The sequence below is a fragment of the Cervus elaphus genome, chromosome 3 (genome assembly GCF_910594005.1).
Source record: "Cervus elaphus chromosome 3, mCerEla1.1, whole genome shotgun sequence".
Classification (NCBI taxonomy): domain Eukaryota; kingdom Metazoa; phylum Chordata; class Mammalia; order Artiodactyla; family Cervidae; genus Cervus; species Cervus elaphus.
Window position 1 is genome coordinate 6,543,593 of NC_057817.1, and position 15,169 is coordinate 6,558,761.

General features: G+C 40.0%; 1 non-coding gene across 1 annotated transcript; it reads left to right on the plus strand.

Annotated features, from left to right (window-relative positions):
* Positions 1 to 6,535: 6,535 nt before the first annotated feature.
* Positions 6,536 to 6,607, plus strand: TRNAF-AAA. Its single transcript has one exon. It is a non-coding gene; the product is annotated as a tRNA-Phe (tRNA).
* Positions 6,608 to 15,169: the final 8,562 nt, after the last annotated feature.

Sequence of the window (15,169 nt, forward strand, 5' to 3'; positions counted from 1 at the left end):
TAGAGCACAATTCACTATTAGACTGTGTAATCAGTTCAGTGGATTGCAAGAAGCAATTTTAAATGAAGTCAAATTGCTTTGAAAAAAATAAAAAAATAAGGAAATGTATCACACTGAATAAGGATAGGTGTTATTACAGGAGACAAACATGCATCTGTGAGGGTATCTGTGTGTAGCTGGGGATCCTGGTGGCTCAGACAGTGAAGAACCGGCCTGCAATGCAGGAGACACGGGTTATGATACTTGGGTTGGGAAGATTCCCCCGGGGAAGGGAATGGCTATGCACTCTTGCATAGCCATGTATTCTTGCCTGGAAAATTCAATTTTTAACTGTTGTCAAAAAGTTTGAAAGTCACCACCTAGTTATGCCATTCCAATCCTTTATCTTCAATTGCGACTTAAATGAAAATTATTGTGAAATGTTCATCTATATGCTAGATTTTTCTCTTGAACTTCAGTCACTTACTTTCAATTATCTGCTGGATATTATCATTGGATAACTCACAGGTCCCACAAATGCAATCTAACAGAATGACTGAAATAATAGGTTCTGTAGTTAGATCTCAGTGTGAATCTTAAGATTTCCTAGCCTGTTTTCTCACCCTTAAAATTAGGATAGCTGAGCTGTTGAATAGGGCTGTTGTAAGACTTTGTCCTTACAACAGTGCCTGGTACATACAAAAATAAATATTGCTTGAGCACCAATCATAGACATTGCTCTGGGCACTAGAGATTAAAGAGAACAGTTAGCCCTTCCGTAATAAGATAGTGCTGCCTTTCAGCAGTTCAATAAAGAAAATTAAATCAACAAAACATCACTTCAGTGTTTACTGGATACATACTGTAATCCTTTCATAACGTAACCTCTCAATACCCTTTTCAAATCACCTCTTTGAGGATTGCTAACTTGTGACCATAAGGATGACCTTTTCCCTCCGGAGTATCACGAGCCCAACCCTGACCAGGAGGCAGTTCTCAGACAGGTCTTAGCTGCACTGGGCATAGGACACAACCAGTCATTCTGCTGTGTTACAGAACTGGGGGGATGTTCCCCAAGTTCCGGTGAATAAGATGGTGTTTGTCCTGGTCCCTCAGGGCTGCTTAACAAAGTGCCATAGATGGGTGGCTTATGTGCAGCAGACATTTATTTCTCACAGTTCTGAAAGCGGGGAAGTCCAACAACAAGGTACCAGCACGTTAAGTTTCTGGGAAGAGTCAGCTTCCTGGTTCAGAGAGTTTTCTCACCGTGTTCTCAAAGGCAGGAGGGACAAAGGCCTCCCTGAGGCCTTTTGTTTAAGGGCACTAGTCCCATTCATGGAGACTCCACTCTCATGACCGCCTCACTTCGCCAAGTCACCAAATTCAAGCAGAATCACATGGGGGACTAGGTTTCAACATATGAATTTGGCGGGGAGGACACAGACATTCAGTCCATAGAAATGTCCTTGCCCTTGAGAAGCAGTGGACACAGGAGCGATCTCTGTTAATCTCCGGATCGGCCTTCCTATGTCTATTGGCCTCCTAACCCCTTTTAACATATCATTTACTCTAAAACTACAGACTACTAGGAGGGACTCTGAGCACGTCCCTTCACTTTCTCACCCTTTCATGATGTCCCATTGCTATCTGCAGAAAAGGCTCCCAGTGAGATTTACCAGGGCCTTTCCGATCTTATCCTCATCTCTCAAATTCTACCCTCCTTTCAATCAGAACAACCTGTAGTTCTCAATACCTGTAGCACTCTCTGTCACTTCCGGCCTCTGACATGGGCTACTCACCTTTTGGAAAGATTTGTGCTGCCCTTGCTTTCATCACTTCTCCCATCTCCTTCCCCCAAACTTTCAAAAATCGATTGAATACCCTTTGAAATTATTATTTTTTGATTCTCTCTCCTTGAAGGAAGGGGAGCATATCTTCATGGATTGTTATATTCTCAGTAACTAGAATGAAATGCCTAGCTCATAGAAGGCTTCTGGGTTTATTTCCTACTGCTGTGGTAACAAATTATCACATAGTAGCTGAAAACAATCCAAATTTATTATCTTACCATTCTATGGGTCAGAAGTCTGACAGGTCTCATTAGGCTAAAATTAAGATGCCAGCAGGCTCCATTCATGTCTGTAAGTTTCTGCTAGGATTTGTTTCCTTATCTTTCCAGCTTCTAAAGGCCATCCATCATATTCCTTGGCCTGTGGTCCTTTCCTTCTACTCTCAAAGCTAGAAGAGGCAAAGGCAGGCCCTCTCACTTCCTCCCCTGTCTCCCTCTTCTGTTTCTAAGGACAAGCACAATTACAAAACATCCGAATAATCCAGGACAATGTACTGATTTTAGGTTAGAACCTTAATTACTTTTGTAACCTTAATTCCCCTCTGTTATGTAAGGAAATATTCAAATGTGTCAGGGATTAGGTTATGAACAGCTTGGTGGTGGTTCTTGTTTAGTTGCTAAGCTGATCCCCTGAAATGTAGCCCACCAGGCCCCTCTGCCCAAGGGATTTCCCAGGCAAGAAAACTGGAGTGGGAAGCCATTTCCTCCTCCAGGGGATCTCCCCGACCATGGGCTGGAACCTGCGTCTCCTGCATTGGCAGGCAGATTCTGTACTGGTGAGCCGCCAGGGAAGTCCGTGGACAGGTTGGGGGCTGTTATTCACCTACTGCAGTCCCAGTCAACAGTTCACAAGTGGACACGTAACAGGTGTCCAGTGGGTCAACTGGGGGCGGCTGTAGCGGATGACTGCCATGCCAGCCCACTGTCTGTTCTCTTTTTTTCTGACAAGGCACTTTCATATTTCCAGGGGAGCCGCTTCCTCCTTCTCCCATTTCATACCATCTTAGTGGGTGTATGGGAGAAGGCAATGGCAACCCACTCCAGTGCTCTTGCCTGGAAAATCCCATGGACGGAGGAGCCTGGTGGGCTGCAGTCCATGGGGTTGCTGGGAGTCAGACACGACTGAGCGACTTCACTTTCACTTCTCACTTTCATGCATTGGAGAAGGAAATGGCAACCCACTCCAGCGTTCTTGCCTGGAGAATCCCAGGGACAGGGGAGCCTGGTGGGCTGCCGTCTATGGGGTCGCACAGAGTCGGACACAACTGATATGACTTAGCAGCAGCAGCAGCAGTGGGTATATGAGTTAGTTAAAGTAATGATAGTTGCTGTAACTTATAATGCCTCTAGTTTCAAGTGCTTCAAAAAATAATTATTTCTTGCTCACATAAATGCGCAGTATTTCTGATTTAGTTGCTGTCTTTCAGGTGGTTCAGAGGACTCAAAGACCCAGATTACTTCCATCTTGTGACTTCACCATCAGCAACACATAATTGCCAATATCATCTGGCAATCCTCTTCGATTCATTCAGCTGGAAAAGGAGCAAACTTGAGCATTCAGGAAATGTTTCGACAGGTCACATCAGGAAAGTGGCATCCAGCATGTCTGCTCACATTCTAAGGACTGTGACTATCCCTAATGAAAAAGGAGATTGGAATTGTGGTCCAGCCATGCCCACGAAGACAAGGAAATGAACAAGCTAATCATCTTGCCATTTCAGCCACAGTGAGGATGTTAAATAACAGTGCCCGGGACTCCTACAACCAAGGACTGTGCTAGTGAACTAAGTCAATCAGAAAATAAATCTTAAATGACTCTCAGTTAAAATGTGTTCAGGTACCAGAACCAAAGCACAGTTCAGTGGCATAATTGGATAAGGTATATTTTAGGTCCAAAATAAGAAGTCGGGGTGGCAGGCCATGGCAGATATGCCAGCTCATTGAAAGGATCAAGAAGCCAAGCCTCTTTTTATTTCCCTGCATTACCATCCTCAGTATGCTATGGAGGTTCTCGCGGTTATTGATTGGCTACTGCTCTTTCAGGCATCGTGCCCACCATCCAGACAGAAAGAAGCAGAGGGCTAGAAATGCTGCCCAGGGCTTGAACTGCGTCACCTAGACATGCCTAAGTGGGAGACTGGGAAATTTGCATATTTTCATTTCCTAACTTCCACTACTGGCAGGAAGGAGAAGGGTTTGGAATGGGTGCTGAGTAAACAGCTGTCTGTTTGCATAATTGGAATCTTTGGAGCTGATTCATCCTTTATAAATTGTTAATTCTTAAAGGTATCTGTTCCTGCACCTAAAACGCCCCAGAATCCTGAGCTGTTCTGTTTCTTGTTATTTCTTACACTTAGCTCTTAAAGTTTCTCTTTTACTTCACTGAGCTATTATTTTTCCAATAAATTCCCTTTACTATTTTAGTCACTAAGAGTTGGTGTTTCTTGGTGGCAAACAACATAAATTAACTGATAGCACCCAATGAAGGATTCTGGGTGTTTAAGGGTGAAGGAAGTATGAGGTTTATGCATATTATTCTTTTTATAGTTTAGAATCTATTGGGTACTTAGCCCTGTGCATGAAATATCCTAGCAACAACCTGGAACAGAAATTTTAACAGCTTAAACATTTTTTAAATTTCAATTTAAAAATTTTAAAAATTTAAAAATTTAGCAGTTTTGTTAAAGTACCTAAAATACATTTATTAGAAGCGAAAATATTCACCTAATGGAACATTTAGATAAAATGAGTTTTTCTGTCTCCATTTCTGAGATCAACTCTTACCTGTGCAGACTGACTGGTGAATGGAGCTGGTTAAAAATGGTGCAAATGGATTACTAGCACTTTGTTAATGAAATATCACTATTTAAATACAGTAGTTTCATTAAACAATTGTCATTATCCTTAAGATCCCTTTGATGATTTCTTCCATAAACTCTACCAGAAAAGCACTTGAAAAATAAAAAAGAAATATCAGCTAAAATGTTTTCAGAATATAAAATGGGACATAAGAACAGTAGTAGAATAGCATAGACCCTCAGGAAACATTAGAGTTGCAAAATGATGATAAATGACAGCAGGATGAGAATGTCTTTAACGATATATGAATACTACTCACCTACAGGTAATTTTGGATCATATTTAATAGAATCTCCTGCCTCATTTTAGAGATGAGAAAACTGAGTATCAACAAGGTAACCAACATGAACACTGTCACTCAGGTAGTTGACAGAAGCACCAGGATGCAATTCTAGGTATTAACAGAAGTGTAAACTTTGTGCTATGAAGGAAAGAACTCTCCATCTGAACAACAAAAAATAATAATAATTGGAGCTTATTCTCCACCTTATATTGAGGTTAATCTGCAAAATAGCTATCATTTATTAAATAATTTATATAAAAATTGAATAATAAAATTATTTCAGGTGCAGAATATTTAGTAAAGAATGTGTTTTTTGTATGTATCCTTCTATATGCATGTATGTGTATAGGGATATTATTTATCATTTATCAGGGCATTTTCCATAAAACTGAAGTTTAAGCATATGACACTGATTAAAAATATTATTATGGCACATGTAAAATAAATCAGTAAATTCTAACCAAGCTTAAAGGATATGAAAGAAAATGCAACATTTTTGCCTAATCCAAGTTTGTTTATAAGACACCTGCAGCTATCATTCCTTTTCTCTTGGAATTTAGAATGCAATTAATCATACACCATAAACCCAAACAGAAAAACTGTGTGTAGTAAAAATGTAGATTATGTAGAGTTTTGAAAACCATGAAGAAAAGCTTTATACAAGAATCCTGCATGGACAATTAACTTGTTGCCAGTCACCATTAAACAAATGCAAGTACTTTAATGGGAGGAACATTTCCAAGCAAACTCTAGTCAGTTTGATTGATGATTGTTTAATGCCTGGAGAAAATAGCACAAAATTGAGTAATAATGATTCATTTGTATCTCTTAAGGATATTGGTGTGGTTGAGGGAAGGGAGGTAGGAGGTGACATGAAATGAAGGGATACTGAGGTAAGATTTAAGTCATGCATATAATTCAGGCATAATTATTTTCACATTGGTTTTATAAAAACTTATAGGTCCCTTATAATAAAGTAATTATGTCCCAGAAACTGTAAATAAGGTAACAGTAAAGAAATAATAGACATGAAATACTTCTCTAGTAAATCAAAGACTTATTTTGCAGCAGGGAAAAATACCTTAATGGAATCTTACTGTATTAGAAAGACATTATTTCCTCCAGAGTCATAGGATATACATAAAGAATATTAGGAGTTGTATCAACTGGGGCTATTAGTTGTAAGCAACACAATCTACTGCAGCTAGTGTAGATATCAATAGAAAAGGAATTTATTGAGAGCTAACTGATTCTATCTAATAAATCTTAAATTTATTAGATAGCTCAGAGAACTGTTGGGTGGGTTGGAGAAACAGTCTCAAGACTAGCCTCTAGGAAGAATTACTGGAACCATACCATAGAACTCACATCAGCAAAGTGAATGAGACAGCCCCATCCTGCTTCCACCTATAGTTCATTTTCCCAGTTAAGTCTCACTTAAGGGCATTTCACTCCTAATACCATGGTCACACGCCTGCAGCTTAACCACAAGGGACTCTGAGAATGTAAGTGTTTTGTAAACTGCCTTAGGAAGATGGGGGTTTATACCAAGCTGCCAATGGACTTCCCTGGTAGCTCAGACGGTAAAGTGTCTGCCTAAAATGCAGGAGACCCAGGTTCAATCCCTGGGTCGGGAAGATCTCCTGGAGAAGGAAATGGCAACCCACTCCAGTATTCTTGCCTGGAAAGTCCCATGGACAGAGAAGCCTGGTAGACTACAGTCCATGGGGTTGCAAAGAGTCAGACACAACTGAGCGACTTCACTTTCTTTTCTTTCTTTCTTTAGGAAGATGGAGCTCACAAAGTGGAGAACTATCAAATAGAGAAAGGGTGTTCAAGGCCTTCTGGGAAGTGTGGTAGACAGAATTCTAAGACAGATATTATGATTACCACTTCCTGGCATTATACCCATGATCACTTATACACTAAAAGGGATTTGCAGATATAATTAAGAATCCTATATAGTTGATTATGAGTTCATCAAAACAGTGATTATCCTTGGTGGGTCTGTCCTAACTAGGTGAACCCTTAAAAGGAAATGTGCCCTTTCTGAGAGGTGGTCTGAAGTACAAGAGGAGTTTTTCTGCTGGTCTTAAAGACACAGGGTCCACAAGTTTGATATCTGTAAGGAAATGGATTCTGCCAATGACCACAGTAACTTGGACGAGGACCCTAAGCCTCAGATGAGATGGGAACCTCAGCTGACGCTTTTAATTTCAGCCTTGTGAGACCCTGAGCAGAGAATCCAGTTATACCCACCTGAACTTCCAACACATAAAATTATGAGCTACTAAAGGGATGCTGCTTTAAGCTACTAGCTTTGTGACAATCTGTTATGCAGATATAAAATTAATATAGGCAGCTATAAATGACAGGAATCTCACACAGGTATCATATATCAACATCAAGATGGCAGATTATTAATAATCTTGTTTCATAGTTCCAAAATGCAAATGATTGTTGTAAAGCTAATTTATATTTTCATTTAAAATCATTGTTAACTGCTGCTTAGCTGTTGTTAAAAAGTTATTTTCTGGTATTACCTGAAATTTAGAAATTAAAAGGAAAACAGTTGTTTAACAATAAGGTTTTTTTTTTTTTTTTTTTTTTGCTATCTGGGTCTTTGTAGCTGTACAGGCTTTTCTCCAGCTGCAGTGAGCGGGGGCTGCTGGCTAGTTGCAGGGCAGAAACGTCTCTCTGCAGTGGCTTCTCTCGCTGCGCTCACACTCAGGGCACACAGGCTTCAGCGGCTGCAGCACGTGGGCTCTAGAGTACAGACTCGGTAGTTGCGGCACACTGGGTTACTTGCTCCATGGCATGCGGGATCTTTCCAGACCAGGAATCGAACCCATGTCTCCGGCATTGGCAGGAGATTCTATACTGCTGAGCCACTAAGGAAGCCCTGACTAAGTTTTTGTAATAGATGTATTATCTCAGTTTACTAAGAGTTTATTATTATGGTGAAAATTACACTTAAGTTTGATTTTATAAAACCCACAATGCAAATATTTACCTTGAAGGAAGGGTATGAGAAAAAGAGAGAAAATGAGTAAACTATTAAGGAGGCTAATCAACTTCCTGACTGAGGAACAATGGTATAAATGTATCAAATCATATGATTTTATATAGCCTGTGCTGTGCTATACAGCCTACCTGGGGTTAAAAAGAAAAATTATCCTAGAATAGGAAGAGATGCATTCTTTTTCTTCTTCCTTAGTAGTTTCTTTAATGACATGTAGAAAATGAAAGCATAAGTCTTAGAAAAATAAAGTCCATTTTTACAATTAGTTGAAATCAGGTCAGTTTGTCTCATTAAAAAAAGAAAACAGATAAGTGGTTTTGATATGAAATGATTTAAAGCTCAAAACAATGCAAGATAAAACAGAAAAAAAAATGGTATGAATGAAGTCCAGAGAGATATTAGAGGAGATCTATGGAATATCCGCTCTCCCCCCAAAACCACACTCGCCCCCCCTCCAACTTTGAGGTCTGAACACCAATCTGACATTTAATGACTTCTTTTGAGAACAGAAAAATTCATGACCATGGTTTCACAGCATGCTAAAGATTTCTGCATCTAAGATGCATGAATATCTGCATATTTTCTCTTTAGGATGATCTGTCAGAGACCACAGACAATACATTGTCATTGGCAACATGTGGCTATAGAGTGCTTAAAGACTGGCTGGGCCAAATTGAGACTGGTTCTAAGCGTACAGTGGAAATGAATCCACCTGCCAATGCAGGAGATGCAAGAGACGCAGGTTCAATCCCTATGCCGAGAAGATCCCCTGGAGGAGGAAATAGCAGCCCACTCCAGTATTCTTGCCTGGAGAATTCCAAGGATTGAGGAACCTGGTGGCTATGGTCCTTGAGGTGCAAAGAGATGGACACGACTGAGCCCATATGTATACATATGTGAAAAGACTCTTCAGACTTTGAAAACTTGGTACAGGAAAAAAAAAAAAACACCCTCATTTATAAGTTTTACATCAATTATGTGCTGAAATTCTGTATTATTTAAGCGTTAGTTAAATATATGGGCTTCCCAGCTGGTAAAGAATCTGCCTGCGATGGGGGTTGACCCTTGAACAACTTGGGGGCTAGGGGTGCCTACCCCTGCTGCACAGTAGAAAATCCACATACAGTCTTCCCTGAGGATCCTAGCACACTGGTTCCGGGACCTGCCAAGGATATCAAAACCCAGTGATGATCCTGGTCCATGTCAGCCTCCACATCTGCGGTTCCTCAGCCACGAATTCAACCAACAGCACCTTGTGTAGCGCTGTTCTAAACCAGGGGATGCCTGTATAAGTAAACCTGAGCAGTTCAAACCTCTGCTGTTCAAGGCCAACTGCATTAATAGAATTCATTTCACCTGTTTCCTTTTTCATGTTGTCATTCTCGATATCGCAGAGAGATGCATGCTGAGGGCCAATGAGAATTAGAATCGGCATTTGTTCCTAACTGTTGGGAAATTCTCTTTTCTACTAGAGCTGTTGAAAGAGCTAGAATACACACCTGAAATCTTCAAAATCTATTGTTCAATTATTAGAGATGAACTCATTGGAGAATGCGGCCAACTGATTAGATGGACCACTGAAGTCATTTGAAGCCCCGAATTTATGTGAAGATTAGCCTTACTTCTGGTCTGTTTAGGAAAGGGAATCAATAAATCCCCTAGGCCACTTAAGGCCCAGTTGCTTTTACCATTTGCCATTGACAACATCCCAACCAATGTAATTATTGAGCCATCTATAGTGATCTTTTTATAATGTATTCAAATCATCACTAGAAAGATCTAGGAAGAAAAGTTCTTCTAGGTGCTGCTATTTAAAACCTATACACACAATTTAATATGAACGTTTTGAAAAGAAAGCAGTCTCCAAGAACTGAGAGTATAATCTAAGCCATAAAGCAAAATTTGTCAGTTTTGTTTCTGTAGTTATCACTGGATGGTGAAAACCGAAATCAGATTGATTATATTCTTTGCAGCCAAAGATGGAGAAGCTCTATACAGTCAGCAAAAACAAGACCGGGAGCTGACTGTGGCTCAGATCATGAACTCCATATTGCGAAATTCAGACTTAAATTGAAGAAAGTAGAGAAAACCACTAGATCATTCAGGTATGAACTAAATCAAATCCCATACAATTATACAGTGGGAGTGACAAACAGATTCAAGGGTTTAGATCTAATAGAGTGCCTGAAGAACTCTGGACAAAGGTTCATGACATTATACAGGAGACAGGGATCAAGACCATCCCCTAGAACAAGAAAAGCAAAAAGGCAAAATGTTTGTCTGAGGAGGCCTTACAAACAGCTGAGAAGAAAAGAAGTGCAAGGCAAAGGAGAAAAGGAAAGATATACCCATTTGAATGCAGAGTTCTAAGGAACAGCAGGGAGAGATAGGAAAGCCTTCCTCAGTGATCAGTGCAAAGAAATAGAGGGAAAAAATAGAATGGGAAAGACTAGAGATCTCTTCAAGAAAACTGGAAATAGCAAAGGAACATTTCATGCAAAGATGGGCTCAATAAAGGACAGAGATGGTATGGACCTAACAGAAGCAGAAGATATTAAGAAGAGCTGGCAAGAATACACAGAAGAACTATACAAAAAAGATCTTCATGGCCCAGGTAACCATGACCGTGTGACCACTCACCTAGAGCCAGACATCCTGTAATGCGAACTCAAGTGGGCCTTAGAACGCATTACTACGAACAAAGTTAGTGGAGGTGATGGAATTCCAGTTGAGCTATTTCAAATCCTGAAAGATGATGCTGTGAAAGTGCTGTACTCAACTTGCCAGCAAATTTGGAAAACTCAGCAGTGGCCCCAGGACTGGAAAAGGTCAGTTTTCATTCCAATCCCAAAGAAAGGCAATGCCAAAGAATGCTCAAACTACCACGCAATTGCACTCATCTCGCACGCTAGCACAGTAATGCTCAAAATTCTTCAAGTCAGGCTTCAACAGTACATTAACCGTGAACTTCCAGATGTTCAAGCTGGTTTTAGAAAAGGCAGAGGAACCAGAGATCAAATTGCCAACACCTGTTGGATTATCAAAAAAGCAAGAGAGTTCCAGAAAAACATCTACTTCTGCTTTATTGACTATGGCAAAGCCTTTGTGTGGATCACAATAAACTGTGGAAAATTCTTCAAGAGATGGGAACACCAGACCACCTGACCTGACTCCTGAGAAATCTGTATGCAGGTCAAGAACAGCTGAACAACAGAGTGCTGCAACTGTTAGAACTGGACCTGGAACAACAGACTGGTTCCAAATCGGGAAAGGAGTACATCAAGGCTGTATATTGTCACCCTGCTTATTTAACTTATATGGAGAGTACATCATGAGAAATGCTGGGCTGGATGAAGCTCAGGCTGAATCAAGATTGCTGGGAGAAATATCAATAACCTAGATATGCAGATGACACCACCCTTATGGCAGAAAGGGAAGAAGAACTGAAGAGCCTCCTGATGAAAGTGAAAGAGGAGAGTGAAAAAGCGGGCTTAAAACTCAACATTCAAATAACGAAGATCATGGCATCTGGTCCCATCATTTAATGGCAAATAAATAGGGAAACAATGGAAACAGAGACAGACTTTATTTTCTTGGGCTCCAAAATCACTGCAGATGGTGACTGCAGCCATGAAATTAAGACACTTGTTCCTTGGAAGAAAAGTTATGACAAACCTAGACAGTGTATTAAAAAGCAGAGACATTACTTTGCCAATAAAGGTCCATCTAGTCAAAGCTATTGTTTTTCTAGTAGTCATGTATGGATGTGAGAGTTGGACCATAAACAAGACTGAGCACTGAAAAATTGATGCTTTTGAACTATGGTGTTGAAGAAGACTCTTAAGAGTCCCTTGGACTGCAAGGAGATCCAACCAGTCCATCCTAAAGGAAATCAGTCCTGAGTATTCACTGGAAGGATTGATGCTGAAGCTGAAGCTCCAATACTTTGGCCACCTGACTCAAAGAACTGACTCTTTTCAAAAGACTCTGACACTCTGAGGTGGGAGGAGAAGGGGACGACTGAGGATGAGATGATTGGATGGCATCACCAACTCGATGGACATGAGTTTGAACAAGCTCTGGGAGTTGGTGATGGACAGGGAAGCCTGGTGTGCTACAATCCATGGGGTCACAAGGAGTCAGACACGACTGAGTAACTGAACTGAATTCAATTGAATTATTAAAATATCAGAGAATGATAACAGATTATTGAACAACTCAAGTGAATAGATGTAGCAGATTATTATTTAAGCAATTCTAGTCATTTACAGTAGGGACTTTTTGAGTTTTTAAGCCATAAATTACTTTTTTCAAAATAAATGTTTATGAAAAGTTAGGTATGAACACAAAATGAATGTTAGTGAGACCAAACATCTCCTACAACAGAATTTTATTATGGTATGATTTGCAAATTCAAGCTGGACTTCCACATGCAATATGACAGCAGTTGCTAGGAAAAAAATAAGCCAGAAGTCTTTTTGCAAGACTCAGCTTTAAGTATTAAGAAGACTGTAAATTAGAAAAATCAAAGCAAGGATAGTAGGTAAACAATTCATATTATTACAGAAACATGAAGCCAGTATTTAGCTAACTACACCTAAAGAAGGCAAAGAGACAAATTTAACAAAGCAAAAGAAAATTCCCAGATCACTTGCCTTTGACACAAATCCTCTTCAACCAACCTGGCTTTACCCTAATCTCAACAGCCCAATCTCAGTCCCCAAAGTGCAGGGTTTGATATCATTTCAGAAGACCAATAGAGGGTAAATAAAGAGTTGACCGTTCATGTTGATGCTATCTTATAATTATAGAACTGAGGGCTCATGTGATTAGAGTGTCATGTTTATTCTATCTCTTCCCCAGCCTCATCTAACCCTGTCCGCAATCCTCACCCCCTGCCATAATTACTTCCTTCTATATTACTTTCACTGCCCTCATCACTACCCGCTTCTCCCCCTGAACTATTTTGGCTAAGAAAGAGTAGCTAACACCATCACATCTGGTTTAAGAGGACAAATGACCCCATTTGCCTCAAATTAAAGGAAGCCTCCAGAAATGCTTTCAGAAACTGCACACTCTCCTGCATTGTCGGATAGCCTAAAGATTCTCTTTGGACTATATGGACCTGTAATCAACCTGCATGCATCACTAATTTCCCCCCTGCCTCCCAGCACTAAAATATTTGCTAATGCATAGGAAGGAGAATCATGGAGTCAAATGTTAGTTTATGAGTACATTTGAGACATCCTGAAATTCACCACATGGGCTTCTAGTTATCAATCATTTTTTCTAATAATAAAGCTTTTGCATTACTTCTAACTCAAAACTACTCACACAGATGCAAACATTAAATGCTTCTTAAAAATGTCACTTGAAAAATTTGCTTATTAAGCAATTTCAGTATTATTTGTACAAATTTCTCAGTTGGTTAGTAATAGTTGATTATCATCTAATATTCATTATGAAGCCAGAATATACAAAATACAAAGGAAGGGAACATCTGAAAACATCCGCTCCAAGGAATGAAAACAAGCCCATGCAAAGCAGAGAATGCACAGCAGAGAAAAGCTGTTCAGTTCAGCATTCAATCAATAGTATGAATTGAGCACCTACTACAAACCAAGCGTTACACTAGGCACTGAGAATGCCCACAACAGGAACAAGAGTTTCTGCAGGGGGCATACAAAGATATGATTCCCTGGTGGTCTAGTCTTGGGATTGTGTTGCATTTAAATCAATAAAAATTTTGATCTTTGCTTCCATTACTCACAAATGTTCTTGACTGTTGGAATACATGATTTGGGAGAAGCTGCATTACTCTTGACCCTTTGCGATATTCAGGCACCTTGGACCTTCTGAGAACATCTTACACTTTGCCCAAGGAGAACCCTCTCTCATTCCTAGTTCCCCATCCCTGCCATTTGGTACCTTGATTATTTTCTCTCCTTGTTGATAATTTTCACCCTGTTATATGTTTAAATAGATCTTGACTTCAGGGATCCTCTGATACAATGGAGAAGTAGGAAATATACATAAATATTTCAATCCTGAATGACAAAAATTTCCGTTGAAATATAAAACAGAGAGCAACTGCTGAGCTGGGAAAGGAGGCCAGGGTCAGGGACACAGTTAGGAGGACTTTGTGATGAAGAAACACCCCTTCCCCAGGGGTGTTTTCTCTCCTGGAAAAAGCCTAGATCAAATCCCACGAAAGCCCAACGTTAAAAAAAAAATTGTCTCATCATTTTTTTCTTAAAAAAAAAAACCTCTCCCAAGTTCTTGACAGTATTCAATAGTTACTGTACACCTAATTCCCTTGAGTTCTATTTCACTGGCATGTATTAAGGTATCCTTTTCCATTTGCTGGCACTTCCTCCACAAATATTAGTAAAAAAACAAAACAAAACAAAACAAAAAACTGTTTTTATTAAGAAAAACAAAAAGCCATAAAATCTATCACATCAAAACCCAGAAGAAGCTACAGCAAAATATAAGAAGATGAATATGACTTAAATTTATAAATCTTCAAGCAGTATTTAAGCTCATCTTTTTAGATTGTCACCATTCTCTCGCTTAATATATTTGGAAATAAACAAACATATATTAACAAACAAAAACCTCTAGGAGCCTTGTTCCCATTCTGAAAGTCAGGCCCTAGAAGCTCTGAAGTTCTACCTCATCATGGCTGTGGAAGGACACAGAACAGGTGGTTTTTATTTACTTATTTATTTTAAATTGGAAGATCACTGCTTCACAATGTTGGGCTGGCTTCTACCACGCATCAACACGCATCAGCCATAGCTACACTCACGTTCTCTGCCTCCTGAATTTCCCCCCACTCTGCCTCCCCTCGAGGCTGTCATGGGCACCAGGCTGAGCTCCCGCGTCACACGGCCACTTCCCGTTAGTTACACATTTCAGTCAGTACTGTATATATGTCAGTGCTCCTCTCTCAGTTCATCCCGCCCTCTCCTGCCCTCACTGTGTCCACAAGTCTGTTCTCTCTGTCTGAGTCTCTGTTCCTGCCTTGCAAATAGGTCCATCAGTGCTGTTTTTCAAGATTCCATACAAATGTGTCAACATACAGTATACATTTTTCTCTTCTGACTTACTTCACTCTGTAGAACAGGCTCTGGTTTCACCCATCTCACTAGAACTGACTCAAATTCATTGCTTT